Source organism: Stegostoma tigrinum, chromosome 4 (assembly GCF_030684315.1).
Source record: "Stegostoma tigrinum isolate sSteTig4 chromosome 4, sSteTig4.hap1, whole genome shotgun sequence".
Classification (NCBI taxonomy): domain Eukaryota; kingdom Metazoa; phylum Chordata; class Chondrichthyes; order Orectolobiformes; family Stegostomatidae; genus Stegostoma; species Stegostoma tigrinum.
In genome coordinates this window covers 78,448,360-78,467,142 of record NC_081357.1, presented here as the reverse complement: position 1 = coordinate 78,467,142, position 18,783 = coordinate 78,448,360, and the positions used below count along the sequence as shown (strand labels likewise).

The following is an 18,783-nucleotide window of genomic DNA, read 5'->3' as shown; positions in this document are numbered from 1 at the left end:
TTATGTGGATTAGGTGGCTCATGATATCCAGCTGTGACAAACATTGTTACTGTGGTAAATAACACAGAGCATGGCTTTTTCTCAGCACTAAATTTTTTTAATAGATGTTTTTATACACATAAATATGGTAAATGATTTTTGTACTTTTTTGAATTTGTAAACGAGTACACATCGATTGTACATGTTCTGAGTTTGGGGTCAGCAGGATAGTTGACAACCCAAGTATTTTCTTCATGTATAAATACAGGTCCAAATAAAGCACGAGCTCCTGTCTTTTGTGAATACTGTAATCTTGTTTTTATTCCCAGAACTATTTCCTTTTTTGAGAATTCAGTTACAGATTTATACTGTACACTTCAGGCATTTATATCAACTGTCATTACTTTGGCAATGTGGTATTTTTTGACTACGTTTAGCATAAGTGCACATCTCTGCAGTAATTCAGAGATTTGACAGTAGATCATACAACAGAATGAAAGCATCCATTAAGGGATGGGCCAAATGCAGACACAAAACTTTGAAGAGCTGGGAGAGAGCTACTAAGATTGAAGTGTTTAGAGTACAAGTGGAAGCGTTAGTAGTACCGGCTGCCAGTGGTTCAACAGATAATAAAACAGGACTTGCATAAACAGTAATTTGGAAAGTAAAGGTAGGAAATCATGAAGTTGAGCTATGATGGAGAGAATGATCAATTTGGGTTTTTGGCCCAATGAAGGGAAGGAAATTGAACTTCAATTTGAGCTGCATTCCAAGATTCTGCCTGAAGTGTCGGGTCTGGGAGCAGTTGAATGTAGATGAATTATGTCACAGCTTGTGGGAGCCAAAGGTGATGGTTTGCTGGGCTTGAAGAATACTAAGTTCTTTGGAAGATCTAAGTGGCAATGAAGTTGTTGAGTGCAGCTTCACAATGACGGATGTCGGTGATGATCTATCTGTAGCAAATCGATCTGGAGCTTTTTCTGTAGTTCTGAGCAATAAAATATTAGTTTTCTGAAATTAGACATAGAACAATAATTTTAAGAAAAATACTTTAATGTACAATCTACCTGCAATAAAAGTGCTATACCACAGATGCTGTAAAGTTAAAATCAAAACAGAAAATACTGGTCATGTTCAGATCCTGGAGTATTTGTGTGGAGAGAAACCAGTTTTATTTAATCATTCACTGAATGAAGGTGTTGCTTACCAGGCAGCATTTATTGCCCATCCCTAATTGCCCAGAGGACAGCTCAGAGTCAACCACGTTGCTGTGGGTTTGGAGTCATGTGTAGGCCAGACCTAGTAAGGATGGCAGTTTCCTTCCCTAATGGACATTAGTGAACCAGGTGGATTTTTTTCTGACAATCGACAATGGGTTCATGATCATTAGATTCTTAATTCCAGATACTTTTATTGAATTCAAATTCCATCATCTGCCTTGTCAGGATTTTAACCTGGGTCCCTAGATGGTTATCTAGGTCTCTGGATAGTGGAAGCGTTAGTGGTGATCTTTCAAGAATCGCTAGTCAGGGACAGTCCCAAAGGACTGGAAAATCGCTAACGTGACTCCTGTTTAGAAAGGGAGTAAGGTAAAAGATGGAAAATTATAGACCAATTAGCCTAACCTCCATCGTGGTTAAGATTTTGGAGTCCATAGTAAAGGATGAGATTTCTGAATATTTGGAAGTGTATGGTAAAGTAGACCAAAGTCAGCATGGTTTCAACAAGGGGCGGTTATGCCTGATAAATCTGCTAGAGTTCTTTTGAGGAAGTAACAATCAGGGTAGACCAAGGGGAACCAATGGGTGTTATCTACCTAGGTTTCAAGAAGACCTTTGACAAGGTGCTGTGCAGGAGGCTGCTGAGTAATATAAGGGCCCATGATGTTAGACGCAACGTGCTAGCATGGATAGAAGATTGATTCCTGCCAGACAGCCAGAGTTCAGCATTGTTTCATCAAGGGGAGGTCATGCCTGACAAATCTGCTAAACTTCTTTTGAGGGAGTAGCGAACAGGGTAGACCAGGGAGAGCCAATAGATGTTATCTACCTGGACTTCAGGACGGTCTTTGACAAGGTGCCGCATAGGAGGCTGCTGAATGAGATAAGGACCTGTGGCATTAGAGGCAAGGTGCTGGCATGGGTAGAAGATTGCTTTCTGCCAGACAACCAGAGAGTGTGGATAAAGGATCTTTCTCAGGATGTCAGCTGATGACAAGTGTTCTGCGAGGGTCAGTGATGGGACCACAGCTTTTGACTTTATACATGAATGATCTAGATGAAGGATCTGTGGGTATTCTGGCAAAGTTTGCAGACAGTACAAAGATAGGTGGAGGGACAGGCAGAATTGAGGAGGTGGGGAGTCTGCAGAAGGATTTGGACTGGTTAGGAGAGTGGGCAAAGAAGTAGCAGATGCGTAGGAAAGTGTGAGGTCATGCACTTCGGTAAGACGCATAAAAGCATGCACTATTTTCTAAGTGGGGAGAAAATTCAGAAGTCCTGAAGTGCAAAGAGACTTGGGAGTTCTCGTCCAGGATTCACTTGTGGTAAACTTGCAAGTTGAGTCAGTCGTCAGGAAGGCAAATGCAATGTTGGCATTTATTTTGAGCACTTGAATATAAAAGCAGAGATGTACTGCTGAGGCTTTATAAGGCTCTGGCCAGGCCACATTTGGAGTATTGTGTGCAGTTTTAGGCCCTATATGTCAGGAAGGATGTACTGGCCCTGGAGCGGGTTCAGAGCAGGTTCACGAGAATGGTCCCAGGAATGGAAAGCTTAATATGAGGAATGTTTGAGAACTCTGGGACTATCCTCATTGGAGTTTAGAAGGATGAGGGGGGGGGGATCTAATTGAAACTGACAGAATGCTGAATGGCCTGGAGAGAGTGGATGTTGGGAAGATGCTTCCATTGGTAGGAGAGACTAAGACCGAATGGAGCAGCCTTAGGATAAAGGGAGGACCATTTAGAACAGAGATAAGGTGAAATTTCTTCAGCCAGAGAGTGGTGGATCTCTGGAATTCACTGCCACGGAAGGCTTTGGAGGCCATATCATTGACTATATTCAGAGACTGAGATAGATATGTTCTTGAATAACAAGGGGATCCAGGGTTATGGAGAGAAAGCGGGAGAATGGGGTTGAGGAATTTATCAGTCATGATTGAATGGCGGAGCAGACTGAATGGGCCAAATGGCCTAATTTCTGCTCCTATGTCCCACGGATTAACAGTCCAGGTATAATACCACTACGCCATTGCCTCACCCTTGTGTGCACATAATATACATATAACCCGGCTCTGACTGCCCTGAGCAGTGAAGAGAATGCTAGATTCACTACAAAGAAATTTTTCCTCCTCTTTTAAATATGCAACCTCTCATTGTGAGATTATACCCACTGGTCCAATAGTGTTGTAAGGAGAAAAGCGACTCCATGAAGTTCCCAAAGAATTTATTTATTTCAATAAGATTGCCCCTCTTCTAAATTCCACCTTTGTAAGTTCTCATCAGACCTGAAATATTAGTAGTTTCTCTTGCCACGGATGCTGCTAGATTTTGATTTTTTTATTACCACTTATTTGTGTTCTCTGTTCCTGGGATTATATGTTTTCTTCCATCACAATGTAGACTGAAATTCATGTATAGTTATATTTGTAGTTGTAACTTATATCTTATGAGATTTGAAGGTGAAGAAAGGCATTTTTTTAAAGATACATCAAGTAAAACTCATCCTGTGTAATGACCAGCATGTGGAATTATTGCAGGGTACAGTCTAGTCTGAGCTAATACAGTTTAAATGATGCAAACAGTATTGTAGCTTTTGGAAAAGTAGTCGTGGTGCATATTACAGGCAAGTACACTTGTAAACTACAGATCCATGTCAGAAGTGTAGTTGGAGTTCAGAATACCCATCTTGATGTAATTAATTGTCATAAGTGCAAAATCTATTGGGATGAGTGCAAGCTATTTTTCTGCGTAATGTTGTCTGTGTTCTGCTGTTGTAAAAAGAGTTTTTCTGAATGCTACATTTTTCTTTGTATATTCTATGTAAATTTTAAATGATATTTTGACAAACTGCGAAGCACATCAGGAAATGCATATATCCAATGAATTGACTATTTAAAAATATTATAGTGCTTCATAATGTCAAATTGTTTCTCATGTATTTTCACCCCTTTTTGATACAGAATTTCTTTGAAACTTACAGCATTTTAGCAGAGATAAAATCTTATCATACAATGAGACAGCATTAAATCTAGAGATAATGGGAACTGCAGATGCTGGAGAATTCCAAGATAATAAAATGTGAGGCTGGATGAACACAGCAGGCCAAGCAGCATCTCAGGATCACAAAAGCTGACGTTTCGGGCCTAGACCCTTCATCAGAGAGGGGGATGGGGAGAGGGAACTGGAATAAATAGGGAGAGAGGGGGAGGCGGACCGAAGATGGAGAGTAAAGAAGATAGGTGGAGAGAGTATAGGTGGGGAGGTAGGGAGGGGATAGGTCAGTCCAGGGAAGACAGACAGGTCAAGGAGGTGGGATGAGGTTAGTAGGTAGATGGAGGTGCGGCTTGGGGGTGGGAGGAAGGGATGGGTGAGAGGAAGAACCGGTTAGGGAGGCAGAGACAGGTTGGACTGGTTTTGGGATGCAGTGGGTGGGGGGAAGAGCTGGGCTGGTTGTGTGGTGCAGTGGGGGGAGGGGACGAACTGGGCTGGTTTAGGGATGCAGTAGGGGAAGGGGAGATTTTGAAACTGGTGAAGTCCACATTGATACCATATGGCTGCAGGGTTCCCAGGCGGAATATGAGTTGCTGTTCCTGCAACCTTTGGGTGGCATCATTGTGGCAGTGCAGGAGGCCCATGATGGACATGCCATCTAGAGAATGGGAGGGGGAGTGGAAATGGTTTGCGACTGGGAGGTGCAGTTGTTTGTTGCGAACTGAGCGGAGGTGTTCTGCAAAGCGGTCCCCAAGCCTCCGCTTGGTTTCCCCAATGTAGAGGAAGCCGCACCGGGTACAGTGGATGCAGTATACCACATTGGCAGATGTGCAGGTGAACCTCTGCTTAATGTGGAATGTCATCTTGGGGCCTGGGATAGGGGTGAGGGAGGAGGTGTGGGGACAAGTGTAGCATTTCCTGCGGTTGCAGGGGAAGGTGCCGGGTGTGGTGGGGTTGGAGGGCAGTGTGGAGCGAACAAGGGTGTCACGGAGAGAGTGGTCTCTCCGGAAAGCAGACAGGGGTGGGGATGGAAAAATGTCTTGGGTGGTGAGGTCGGATTGTAAATGGCGGAAGTGTCGGAGGATGAATGAGTATTAAATCTAGGTCTGTTTCACATGATTGACTTTAAACCAGTTCAATGGTGTAACTTTTGGGTATAATAGAAATAAATTTGCAGATAATCAGTTCTTCATATTCTTTTAATTGCTGTCCAATAATTACTATAAATGACCCTTCAAGAAATGTGTGCTTGATCTAATAGAATTATCAAAGATTTCAAACATGTAGCAATCTGTTTTAATTGCTTTGGTAGATTCTGATGTTATTGGACCATAAGACACAAGAACGGAACTAAGCATTCAGTTCGTCAGATTCTTCCACCTTTCAATGACCGGCCTGATCATTCTTAGTTCCACTTTGCTGAATTTTTTTTCACTGTAAACCTTGCTGTTTTTACTGATTAAAAATCTACCTTAACCTTGCATATAAAAGGTGACCCATCTTGACTGCCCTGAGCAGTAAAGTAAAAGACAGATTCACTACAAAGAAATTTCTCCTCATCTGTCTTGAATATGCAACCCCTCATTTTGAGATAATGCTATCTGGTCCAATACGCTCCTAAAGAGAAAAGCAACTCAGTCAAGCCCTTCAAGTATCTTGCGTATTTCAATAAGGTCGCCCCTCCTCTAAATTATAATGAATCCAGGCACAACTTACTTAGTGTCTCCTCCTAAGACAGTCTCTCCATACTGAATGCCAGCATAGTGAGTTTTCTCTGGAATATCTCCATTGCTGGTGTATCTTTGCTTTGACAATGAGCACAAATTGCTTACGTTATTCCAGCTGTGGTATGACTAGCACCTTTCATAGTTTTAGCAAAGCCTTTTAGTTTTTACGTCATTTTTGAATCATTTTGAATCTTTTGAATCATTCCATCATTCCAATTGCCTCCCACTTAGCTGCTGAACTTGCCAATGCCACCTTTTTGTGATCATTCCCAAGGATTCCCAAATACTGTTTTGTAGCTTTCTGCAATCTTTTGATTATTTACATAATATTCAGCTCTTTTATGCTTCGTACCAAAGTGCATGACCTCACATTTTCTCACATTATGTTCCATGTGCCAAGTCTTTGCCTCACTTAACCAGTCCATATCCCTCTTCAGCATCTGTTATCTTCACCACTTAGTTTCCAACCTATTTTTGTCATTTACAAACTTTGCTACAGAACACTGTCCTCATGTATGTTATGAAAATAATTGTGGCCTCAGCACTAAGCCCTGTGACACTGCACTAGTTGCAGGTCGCCATCATGAAAATGAGACATCATTCCAACTCTATCTTTCTATTAGTTAGCCAATCATCTATTCACACTAATAAACCACCTCCAAAACCATGGGCTCTTGTTCGTAGCCTAATGTGTGGTATTTTCTTGAACGTCTTCAGACCATCTAAATACATGACATCTGTTACTTCCTCCTTATCCTGCTTGTTTTCACGTCAAAGAATTCCAGTATATCTGCCAGGCATGATTTTCCCCTTCATGAAGCCTTTCTGCCTGCTTGTTCATAATATGTAGCTCTAAATGCTTTGTTGTTACATCTTTTATAATGTGCCACTCATTGTGAAAGAGCAGTGGAAATGTGAAATTCTTTTTGTTTGCTAAGTTTTGTTAAAGCCAGATCATTTGAAAATGTTAAAAGTTGATATTTGCTGGGTAAGTGTATTAGCTCAGCAGGCTAGACAGCTAGTGTGTGGTGCCTTATCTTGCCAGTGGGCCTGTGTTCAAGCTCCATGCTGGTTGAGAAGAACTGCTTCCTTGCTGTAATCCATGTTTGATAAGGAGTTGTGCCCTTCAAGTTATATAGCTACATTGTCAAACTGAGATACCTGTGGTCTCTCAGGAGACTTATTAAACTGATTACTAAATGGTATTATGCATTACGGAACCTAGGTGGGTAAATTGGAGTTAATGCTTCTAATCAATTCACCGTCAAAGTTCTAAACAGTTTCTTCCTGATTAGATGTTCTTAGCTGCTGTTCTGTTCAGAGTTGAGCAATCTATAACTACAAAATAGATGGTTGCATCCCAACGAATTTGGCTGATGCACTTCTTGATACAACTTCAGTTTTACAGTGTAAAATTGCCATTATGTAAACAAGATTTGATACAACCTCTTGGGATGCTAATAAATGAGGAAGATTTTTGATTTGCATCTCCAGCTTTGGTTTATGAATTCTTCTAAAAATACATCCTAATTGGTTACATTAGGTGAATGTGCCATAAACAATATAACCAAATGTGTGAGAAATACAGATAATTCATACATCATTCATACGAGCTTGATTTTCAAACACAATGACAGTACATTGTTAAGATTACAAGCCAAATAATAAAAATTAAAGCTAAATGTTTTGTGTTGCCACTTGTGAATTGTTTCCCCGATCATGAGCAGAAACATGCAATTTCAAATCACTGTTTAGATATGCCAGTGGATATTTTACTATACTATATGATAAAATGCAAAATAGTTTTAATATTTTTATCTGTGTTTTCTGTTTGTTAAAATTGTATGAATCCAAGAAAAAACTAATTTGATGTCTTTGCTAAGCTTAACACATGCAGTAATAGTGGTAAGTTAATTGTGGATGGTACTTGTGGAAGGAAAAAAAAGGCTATCAAAGAAAGATAGAAATTTTACCCATCCCTTTGAGAAATTGTTACCATGCTAATGTCCTTATTATGTTTCAATTACTGGCAGTTTTCAGAAAGCCAACTGTCCAGACTAATGACCACTGTTACTTAGCAGTTGAATTTCAAGTGCCCTTTACCCCAGCGTTCCTTGACTGAATCTTGCTCATATGTTAGCATCCCAGGACATTCTATGAAATACTGCTTATCTGAGGTTGTAGATCTGTAGCTTGGGTTGTGGGTGTTGAGGTTGGTTGGCTCACTGAACTGGTTTGTTGTTTTGTAGACGTTTCGTTACCATGCTTGGTAACATCCTCAATGCAGCCTCCGAAGTAGTGTCGGCGTTTTCTCGCCTGGTTTTTAAACTCTGGGGTCTGTTGAGATGGATTGTCTCACTTCCGGTTTTCCTTTGTAGTGGAATGTTTATGGAGTCAAGTTCAATGTGTTTATTCATAGCATGCTTCGTGGAGTGCCATACTTCTGGGAATTCTCGTGCTTGTCTCTGCCTAACCTGTCCCAGGATCTTGATGTAGCCCCAGTCACAGACGTGGTTCTTGTCCATGTGGATTGCCTGTGTTGCTGCAGTGTGTTGTTGCCCTTTTAAATAGCGTTCGCACGCAGCTTTGTTTGTGTGTGCTGGGATGGTTACCATGAAGTATCACAGAACTACGCCAAGAGAAAGCGGAATACCTCTTCCAAGTGTTCAAGGATAATGGATATCCAAAGAATTGGGTCAGAAGACATCTACACGAATAGCATCAGAAAGATTGTACGCACCCTGACACACTCATCACACTACCCTACGTCAGGAACACGTCAGAACTCACCACAAGACCCCTACAACCGCTGGGCATCAGAGTGGCACACAAGCCCACATTAACCCCACGACTACTGCTCACCTGAACTAAAGACCCACTCCCTGCCATGGACAGGATCAATGTCATCTACAAAATTCCCTGCAGAGACTGCAAGAAACACTGCATTGGACAAACAAGAAGGAAGCTAACAACAAGGGTACATGAACACCAACTGGCTACAAAAAGACATGACCAATACTCACGCATCTCAATCCACATGGACAAGAACCACAACTTTGACTGGGACAACACCAAGATCCTGGGACAGTCTAGGCAGAGGCAAGCGTGAGAATTCCTGGAAACATACACTCCACGAAACATGCTATTAATAAACACATTGAACCCCGTATGCATTCCACTACAAAGGAAAACTGGAAGTGAGACAATCCATCTCAAAGGACCCCAGAGTTTAAAAACCAGAAGGGAAAACACATCGCTTCATCGGAGGCTGCATTGAGGATGTTACCAAGCATGGCAAAGAAACATATGGAAAACAACAAACCAGCTCAGCGAGCCAACCAATCTCAATCTTGCTGACTGTATGATGATTTTTATGTTGTGAAGCTGATGAAGTATTAAGTGTCTGTCAAATTGCTGTTGATGCTTTGGGATGTAACCATCTTTAAACCATAATTTCAGATTGCACAACTCTTAACAGAAAAGCAATTGTACTTTGGGTATGTTTTGTTCTCAAGTTGGAATATTTGACTTTTATTGTTTTGTATTATCAAGAACCTTGGCTATTGTCCACGTTGCTATGTATTGCACACTAAATTAGATTACAGCCAACATACTTTGGCAGAAAAGCAATATGTTGAAGTGTGATGTTATTTTGTTGCCTCATTACACCACCCATTTCCATCAAACATGACAGACTTCTGACTATCAGTATGTAAACTTAAGTGTTACGGGTCAAAATGGCTTTTCTAAAAATACCCAGGTTTCAAGTAATGGAACTCAAATGCGCCAGTAAGAGATTTTGCTGCTTCATTGGTGGGTGTCTTTAAGATATAGACTTGTGTTTTATTTAGTAGCGTTTCTAATCTCAAAGCACAAAACGCTACATATTTTGAAATGCTGTTAGTTTTGTTCTACGCGAAATGTTGCAGTTGATATGTAACCGTACTTATGCAAATACAGCAGAGCAGCAATGATCTGGTCAAGTAATATTAGGTTGAGGGGTAAATGAGTATTGACCAGGATATTGGGGTCTTTGTGACGTGGGATCTTTCGCATCCAATGCGAGGAAAAGTGACATTTCAGTTTAATGTCTCTCATACACCTTAGACTTTATTTAAATTTATGTATTAAAATTCATACCATTTGTGCAATTTGTCTCATTTATTTTTGTCCATATTTCAATGAATTCAGTGGCACGTATTTATATTAGGTTTACACAGCATTGATAGAGCAGAATGCAGGTCAGATATTTCCCTTGTTTAGGGAGTCTAGAACCAGAAGGCACTATTTAAAAGTAAGTAGGGGGCTACCGTTTTGGAGCAAGATGCCAATTTTGTTTTTGTTCAGATTGTAGTGAATCTTGACTTTCTCTACCTGAGAGGCCTGGAGAAGTTTAGTCTTTGAGTGTATTTAAAGTAGAGGTTGATTAATTTTTGGAACAAAAACAAAGTTGCTGGAAAAGTTTCAGGTCTGGCAGCATCTGTGGAGGAGAAAACCGAGTTAATGTTTCGGGTCCAGTGATCCTTCCTCAGAACTGATTAAATTTTGATTTAATCAGTGGTTTGAACAGTTATTGGGGTAATGTTGGTAAAGTTGCAGCCCAACCACAAAATTTCAATAAGCTGTCTGAAATTATGTCTGAATTTGTTTTTTCCTTAGCATATACTGCCCCATTGGTTGAAATTATTTCATGTTCACATTAAGCGGTTAAACTTCTTTTAAAAAAAAAGGTATTGAAATTCATGATTCAGTTTATTCACTGCTATCTGTCATTTAATGCACTTATTGAAGTTTTATTTGAATGCCTTGGTAGTGTTGGCCAGTGTGGCCTTGGACCTCTGGCATTGGATCCCAGCCTCCTGGCCTGTCGTGATGTTCCCCAGCATCCTCTGACAGTCTTTTGCCCCAAAGTGGCTTCAGCATGGAATTACAACATGGTCATTCCAATGCAATTTCCTGGCCACGGTGAGGCCCTCCATGGTATGGAGTCAAGGTCTGGTGCCAACATCGACTGGATTTCAAGACTCTTGTTCAGAATGTTTCATTTCTCTATTTTCTAATTCATTCTGAAGATGTACATTGCTGGATGTTGTAATTTCTTTATTCTATTTTTATTTACTAAGGACTTGTACTGAAGAATCTATACCTCGGTATCTTGTACTTCAGATGGTGCTGCAAATGGTGATTTGTAAACTTTTCACTCTACTCATTTGATTTCATGTAACAACAAAGCTAATTCAGTTCAATTCAAAAGGCATTGAAGTGTGTGATCAGCCATGATTGTAATAAATTGTGGAGCAGGGTCAACTTTCTCTTATGTTCCTGACCATACAAACATGCACTCTACAGTCCAACCGCAAAGTTTCAACAACATTATTCCTGGATTCTTTTTATACTTAGTGTATATTTCCCCCATTGATTAAATTTCTCATTTTCAAAATAAATGGTTAAACTAAAAGCTGTGTATTGCAGTTCACAGTTTTGTTTATTCATTGCAATCTGTCATTTAATGCATTGAAGTTTTACCTAAAATCTTTGTTCTCTTTGAAAAAACTACCTAAATTTGATGATATTAATTTAGAATTAATGTTTTAACTGAATATGAATTATTTAACATTCTTATTTCCCAGGATGCTGTAGTATGACTCAATTATCTGCGTACAGTAGTTGTTTCTTTTCAGTTTTGTGCCACTCCCTGCTTGGTAGCTTATCTTTGAATAATGTTGACAGCCGAAGGATGTTTTGATGAATAAACGTAAGTCCAATAATTCTGTTTTTCTTTTTAAAAAAATGTACTTGACTTAGTGATGTACTCAGTGAGATTTGTTATGGTGCTTAAGTAAGCCTCTAACTGTAATAAGAATGCTTGCAATAAATGTGACTTTCAGGAAGACATTTAATTTTTCAGCCGTGTGATATGCTTGTTTTATAACTTTGATTCATTGATTATCAAGTGCTTTGGGTTGTCCTTAAGTCATGCAAAGTGGAGGCGTATTTTTATTGTTACTGGATGTGTAATTGAGAGACTCAGACTAATGCTCTGGGGACATATGTTAGAATCTCATCGTAGCAGATGGTCAAACTTAAATTCAGTTAATAAATCAAGTCCAATGGTGACCATAAATTGATTCATGTTTTCAAAGAGGTAAACATGCAGTTCACTGATGTGCTTTCAAGAAGGAAATCTGCTAGTGTGTGATTTCAGATGGTAAAATACTGTGGTTGATGATAAAATGCCCTCAAATAGTTAGCAAGCTGTGTATTTAATTGCTACGATGCATGATGAAAGGAATGAAACCATATGCCACCCCCAACGTTGACAAAAGCACTGGGCATGATAATAGCACAAATACCCTGCAGAGTCCTCCTGACTAATATTTGGGACCTTGTGACAAAATTGGGGAGCCATCCAATGGGTTAGTCAAGCAAAGGACTGACAAATTTCTCTCACTTTTGATTATGTGAGGATGACTGTGTCCCAGATACTGTCACCATCTCTCACTATGTTCTGTCTGGCTGATGGATAGACCCAGCAGACATCGTGACACAATGCTATGCAGTCAAGATGCCCTGGGTCAACATTTGACTCCAGATCCCAAGGAATCTCATGGTGTTGGCTCAAAAACTGGCAAGAAAACCAGTTACTGATTCGGGCCTACTGTCCTCTGCCTTGGCTGATGAATCAGTAATCCTCTGAATTGAACATCACTCCAAGCCACTCAACGACCTGATTTGGATCTGTATTGCCATTCCTTCATGGTTGCTGGGTCAAAAACCTTAGATTCCTTCCTGATGATCAACGTCGTGATGTACATACACTAAACTGATACGGTTTAAGCAGGCAGTTTACCTTCTTAAAGGAGATGGTGAATAATTGCCAGCCAAGCCAGTGAAGTTCCAAGTCCTTGAACATGTAAAAAAAATGCTAGGGCACCATGTGTACCTTGTGTGGGGAATTGAATTCCCATTACCAAGGGTGATGTGACAACACCACGACTGATCAAGATGACCGAATCCTAAGGAACATAATGCTGAACTAGGCCTACAGCTGGTGGTGAGTGTACCAAAGAGAAGTTTATATTTGACCTCGCCCTCATCCATCTATCTCCAGCAAGACACCTGTCCATTATAGTGTGGAAATGAAATCCCACCTTTAAATCGAAGATACTTTGGTGTAGTTGTGCTACGCTAATTTGGATTTTATTTCTTTGTTCATGAACAGGATGAGGGCATCACTGGCTAGGCAGTATTTATTGCCCATCCCTAATTGCCCAGAGGGCAGTTTGGAGTCAACCACGTTGCTGTGGGTCTAGAATCACGTTGGCCAGACGAAGTAAAGTTTCTTTTCCTAAAGGACATTAGTGAACTAGATGGGATTTTCTGACAATTGGCAATGGATTCACGGTCGTCATTAGATTCTGAATTCTAGATATTGTATTGAATTCAAATTCCACCATCTGCTGTGGCAGGATTTGAACTGGGTCCCTGGAATGTTATCTGGGTCTCTGGATTAATAATCCAGCGATAATACCATGAGGCTATCGCCGCCTCCTGGGTCTCAAACAGATCTAGTAACTTGAGATTGGGCACCCATGAGGTGCTCTAGGCTATTAACCGTAGTAGAACTTAAACAGTCTGTAACTTTATGGCCCAACATATCCCCTACCCTGTCATTACTATCCAGGCTAGTAATCTATCCTGATTTAACAAAGGCATGTCAAGAGCAACACCAAACACATTAGAAGGTGAGATGCCAACCTGGTGAAGTGGTAACACCTGACTACTTGCATGCCCAAAAGTGAAGACAGCATGTGTGAGATAGAACTAAGAATTTCCACAATTAATAGATTAGATATGGGCTTTGTGTTCCTGCCACAAATAGTTGTGAATGGTATTGGACATTGAAGAATTCACTGGAGGAGGAGACTCCTTATCCTTATTCATCAATGATGGGTGAGTCCAGCATGTCAGTTCAAAAGGCATGGCTGAAGTATTTGCAGATATCTTCAGCCACAGGTAGTAATTGAATGATCTATCTTGGTTTTTCCCTGAGGTCCCCGCCATGCCAATTAGTTTAGTTCCATGTGATATCAGGCAATGGCTGAAAGCACTAGATATTGCAAAGGCTTTGGGCCTTGACAACATTGCAAAACTGTGTTCGTGAGGAGCCTGTTCCTGTGTAGTTATGACATCTACGTGATCAGTTACACCCTGTCAGCCTACTCTGAATCAATAATACAATGAATGGAAGATATTGTTTGATTGTGCAATCGAATGGCTTCTACTGAACAATAACATGTTCACTGTTCAGTTGGGTTCTGTCAAGTTTTCCAGCTCTTGAGCTCCTTGCAGCTTTGACCAAAACGTGAACAAAAGAGCTGAACTGGAGCGTGGAAATCAGTCTGACTGCCTTCAATGGAAAAGTAACATTTAATTAAATATTGTCAACAAAGTGAGGGGGGACAGGTTCTATCTGCTTGTTGGAGGTCATTCACCTCAGCCTCAAGATTTTTTTTTCAGGAGTTCCTCAGTGTTGTCCTAGGTCCAACCACTGAAGCAGTTTGTGTCCATTTGCATCAAGGCCTAGATGGAGAAGCTACAGTGAAGTGGAATCTATGGGTAGAGTTTCCAAACACCAAGGAACAGAAAATGATCACTTATAGACAGCCAAACTTTAGTGGTAATGATAGATAGCTATAAAGCAATAAATTAGAGATGCAGACAATAAAGGTGTAGCTGTAAATTTGCCCAAACTTACATCTCTATACAGATTGGGCAAACCAAATCAGTAACAGTACCATAGAAAAGGAATTCCTGGAGCGTGTGTTTTTCTGGATTGACTCAACCAATGAGATCAGGCCACCCCAGATTGTGTTTTGTATAATGAGAGAGGAATAATCAGCCAACTATTTGTGTGAGGCCCCTTGGGGAAGAGTGAGCATAATACAATAAAACTCCCATTAAGATGACAGTGTTGTAGTTGATTTTGTGACCAGTGTCCTGAATCTAAGTAAAGGAAACTGTGATAGTGTGAGGCGTGAGCTTGTTACAATAAATTGGGGACGTCCCTTAAAAGGATGAAGGTGGATAGGCAATGGCAAACATTTAAAGACTTCATGGAGGAACTGTAACAATTCATTTCTGGAAAGGTGGCCAGATCATGGCTAACAAGGAAAATTAAGGATAATATTATGTCCGAGGAAGCAACAAAAAAATTGTCCAAAAAAAGCCAAAAAAAAATTGGGAGCTGTTTAGATTTCTGCAAAGGAGGACAAGGGAATTGATTTAAGAGGGAGTAATAGTGAAAGACAAATGTTGGTTCTTGACAGTTAGAACCCAGGTAATCTGTATTGGAAAACAAATGGCAGACCAGTTAAGTACGTACATTGGTTCTGTCTTCACAAAGGAGGAGAGAAATAATGCCGCAAGAATATTGGGGAACACAGAATCTGATAGAAACTGAAGGAAATCAGCATCATTAGAGAAATGGTGTTGGTGAAATTGATGAGATTAAAGGCAGTAAAACCCAAGGGCCTGATTAATCTACATCCTAGAGTACTTGAAGTTTCTTAGAAATAATGCAAGCATGATTGGTCATCATTGAAGATTCTTTCGAATCTGAAACAGGTGCTGTGGATTGCAGAATAGCTAGAGAGAAAAGGAGTTATAGACCAGTTTGCCTGACATCAGTAGTAGGGAAGATATTATAAAATGTTTAATACGGCACTTTAGAAAACTGACAGAAATGAACTGAGCCAGTATTGACTTAGAAAATGGATAGGGTGTTTGGCAAGTCTGCTGGAATTCTTTTGAGGATGTAACTAGTAGAGTTGATAAGGGGGCCAATGGATATGGTTTGTTTGGATTTTCAGAAGGCTTTCAATAAGGATATTAGCAAATAAAATTAAAGTGTACGGCAGTGGGACTAGTGTATTGAGATGGATAGAAAACTTTGATAGACAAGAAACAAAGAATTGGAATAAACAGGTCGTTTTTTTTTCTTGAGTGGCAGGCAGTGACCAGCGAGGACCAATAAGGAATCGGTGCTTGGACCACAGCTATTTGCAATATATAGTCATTATTTAATTAACAGAACTTCCCTCCTCCCTCCGGAACTGCGAAGCCTCTTCCAGGGATGCCTAACCTGAAGAAGTTACCCTCCTCCCTCCGGACCAACCTCAGGGAATCTCTCTCCCACTGCAACTCTCTTGTAATACCTATCTTCTTTTCTGTCCATCTTTGGTCCGCCTCCCCCTCTCTCCCTATTTATTCCAGTTCCCTCTCCCCATCCCCCTCTCTGATGAAGGGTCTAGGCCCGAAACGTCAGCTTTTATGCTCCTGAGATGCTGCTTGGCCTGCTGTGTTCATCCAACTCCACACTTTGTTATCTTGGATTCTCCAGCATCTGCAGTTCCCATTATCACAGAATGTAGCATCTCTAAGTTTACAGATGAAACAAAGCAGGATAGAACAGTGAGGAGGATGCAGAAATGCTTCAATGTGATTTGGACAAATTGAGTGACTGGATAAACGCATGACGGATGAAGTATAATGTGAACAAATGGGATAAACTGGAAGGTGGATTACTAACTGAATTGCAATGCATTGGGAAGGGGAGAATGTCTTTGTCTTTGTACACTAGTTGCTGAAAGTAAACATGCAGGTGCCACAGCTGGTGAAAAGGCAAATGGTATTTTAGACTTTAGAGAGAGGATTTGAGTACAGGAAAAGGGATGTCTTGCTGTAATTATTGCAGGGGTTTTGGTAGGGCCACATTTGGAGTATTGTGTGCAGGTTTGATTAAATTTTTGCACTCTTTTTCTGATTGAGTGCTGGAAGAACTCTGATCTGACAACCCAATGTTCCCTCAAAGCTGTGTGAGCACAGACACACCTTGGCAGACCACAAAGAAGAATAATTAGCGGGAACGCTGCTGAAGAGCTCTGTGAAGAGAAAAAAACAGATGATGGTTCAAATCTAAAGAATCGCCTGGAGAGTTTTTATCCGATGCAAGCCACAGTGCCATTTCGTCCCTTACCCTTGTTCATTCTGGTTGCTCTCGCGCTATATTTTCACTGGGAAATGGGTATTTTGACACATGATTTAAGTGTTTCCCAAGCAAGACAGAATTAAGAAAACAGTGTGATACTTGTGGTAGTGAACTAGCCACCTTCTTTCTCAAGATCAAAGTTCTGACCAGCATAAGAATCGTAAGGATCTCGGCAACCTGTGACTAGGAATCATTCAGCTGTCTTCCAAGTTTTCCTATGCCCATTAGCTTTTTTGCTCTGCTTTTTGTATGATTGCTTGTTTATACAGGGGAGTTTATAAGGGGATTAGTGTTTTAATTTGTAGTGTTGAATGCTGAAGGTTGTAACTTTTATCTGTAGCTATAGTCTAATTACTTGTAATAACTGGTAATTCTTAACTACAGAAACTTGGTCCATGTCTACTATCAATTTTGATCTGAAAATTGGCTATATTGAAGGATTTTTGTGTACTTTGTATAAATTAATTTAATATGTTCTAACTTTTCTGGTGACTTTGCGAAGTGGGGCTTTGATTCTAGTGCACTACCCCAGTACTAATATTTTCTCACTGTATTTGCTGCACATCATCACATTGCATATTAAAATTATCAGACTGCTCAGACTTGGATGTGCAAAGTCAATCCCAAATTGCTAGATTTAGATTTTGGTTGTATTGTCACATGTACTCAAGTATAGGGGACAAGAATACAGTGAAAAAAACGTACAATGTTGCCACACACGGTACTAACTTGGGTACAAAGTCCAGGCTTTGCCACTGCTTGCAGTGCTTTGGCCCTGACGGCCCTGCCGCAATCCCTTATCATTCCCACATTGACTGCCACCGCTACTACCATCCATCGCCGGCTGTCGATTGCTTCTCACTGCCATCTGGGCTCGCACAGTGCCTCAGCCCTGCCACAGTCCGTTGCCACTGCTGCCCCCATGGTTGTAGTTCTGCAATGCTCGAGGTCCTAACTTTAGTTCATTTATGTTTATGTGGCCAGCTTCATATTTCAGAATAAGAGACAGGATGTTAAAATCACTAATCAAATTACTTAAAACCACATTTTTACTTCATTTCTTCGTAAATTCAAATGAAACATGCCGTGCTGTTAACACCACAAAATTAATGCAGTGATTACATTTAGCTTGATGGATACGAATTTTTGGGGGTATGCCAGAGATTTGGAACGTAATTATCCACCTCTGAGAGTTACTAATCTCAAGTAGATGAGACTAACTGTTTCTAGCCTTCTACCAGGAAAGAGGGGAAAAGAAATATAATTTCCTTTCAGTAATAAACTTGCACTGTGGCAGAGCTGTGAAGTTGATTTTCTGGCATACTTGTGTGCAGTGTTGCAAAGTGCTTAAGAGTATGATTCAATTATCAGGAAAATGTCTAATGCTGAATTGATTGAAAATGTTATTTCTGGATACTTTCAGGTTTGTTTGATCTCCATCTGATTCCCAACCAATAAAGTAATGTGGACCATGGGAAAAAGCTAGGTTTGTGATGTCCTTCTGAGTTATTAATGTTTCCTATCTGCTGCTTACAGCAAGTGCTTTCTTGTACATCTCAGTAGGTAGCAAAGCTCCCATGAACAGTAGTGAACACTTGTCTGGTGAGATCTTATGGCAGCTAGTTTCCTTTTCATTCGTGATAGTGATGATCAGATGTACAGTTGATAATTCTGAAAGGATTTATTATTTCTTACAACTGTGATATTTCCTGTCATTTTCCTTTGTTTTGGAACGATCCGTTTTACTGTATGGCAAATTAGTTGAAAGTTAAAGTTTTAGATTTGCATTTTACCTCTCAAAAGGAAGATAGTTT

The 18,783-nt window shown here is 40.3% G+C and overlaps 1 protein-coding gene and 1 long non-coding RNA gene across 3 annotated transcripts in view; both read left to right on the top strand.

Moving 5' to 3' along the window:
• The window catches only part of LOC125452426 (XK-related protein 6-like), a 452,844-nt gene that overhangs the window by 22,000 nt on the left and 412,061 nt on the right, over window positions 1-18,783 (top strand). The gene's annotated exons all lie outside the window — the stretch shown is intronic.
• LOC132205988 (uncharacterized) overlaps window positions 11,452-18,783 on the top strand; it is a 37,820-nt gene continuing 30,488 nt past the window's right edge. Inside the window, exon 1 of the long non-coding RNA XR_007247547.2 lies at window positions 11,452-11,674. This is a non-coding gene — a long non-coding RNA (uncharacterized LOC132205988). The remainder of the gene's footprint in view (window positions 11,675-18,783) is intronic.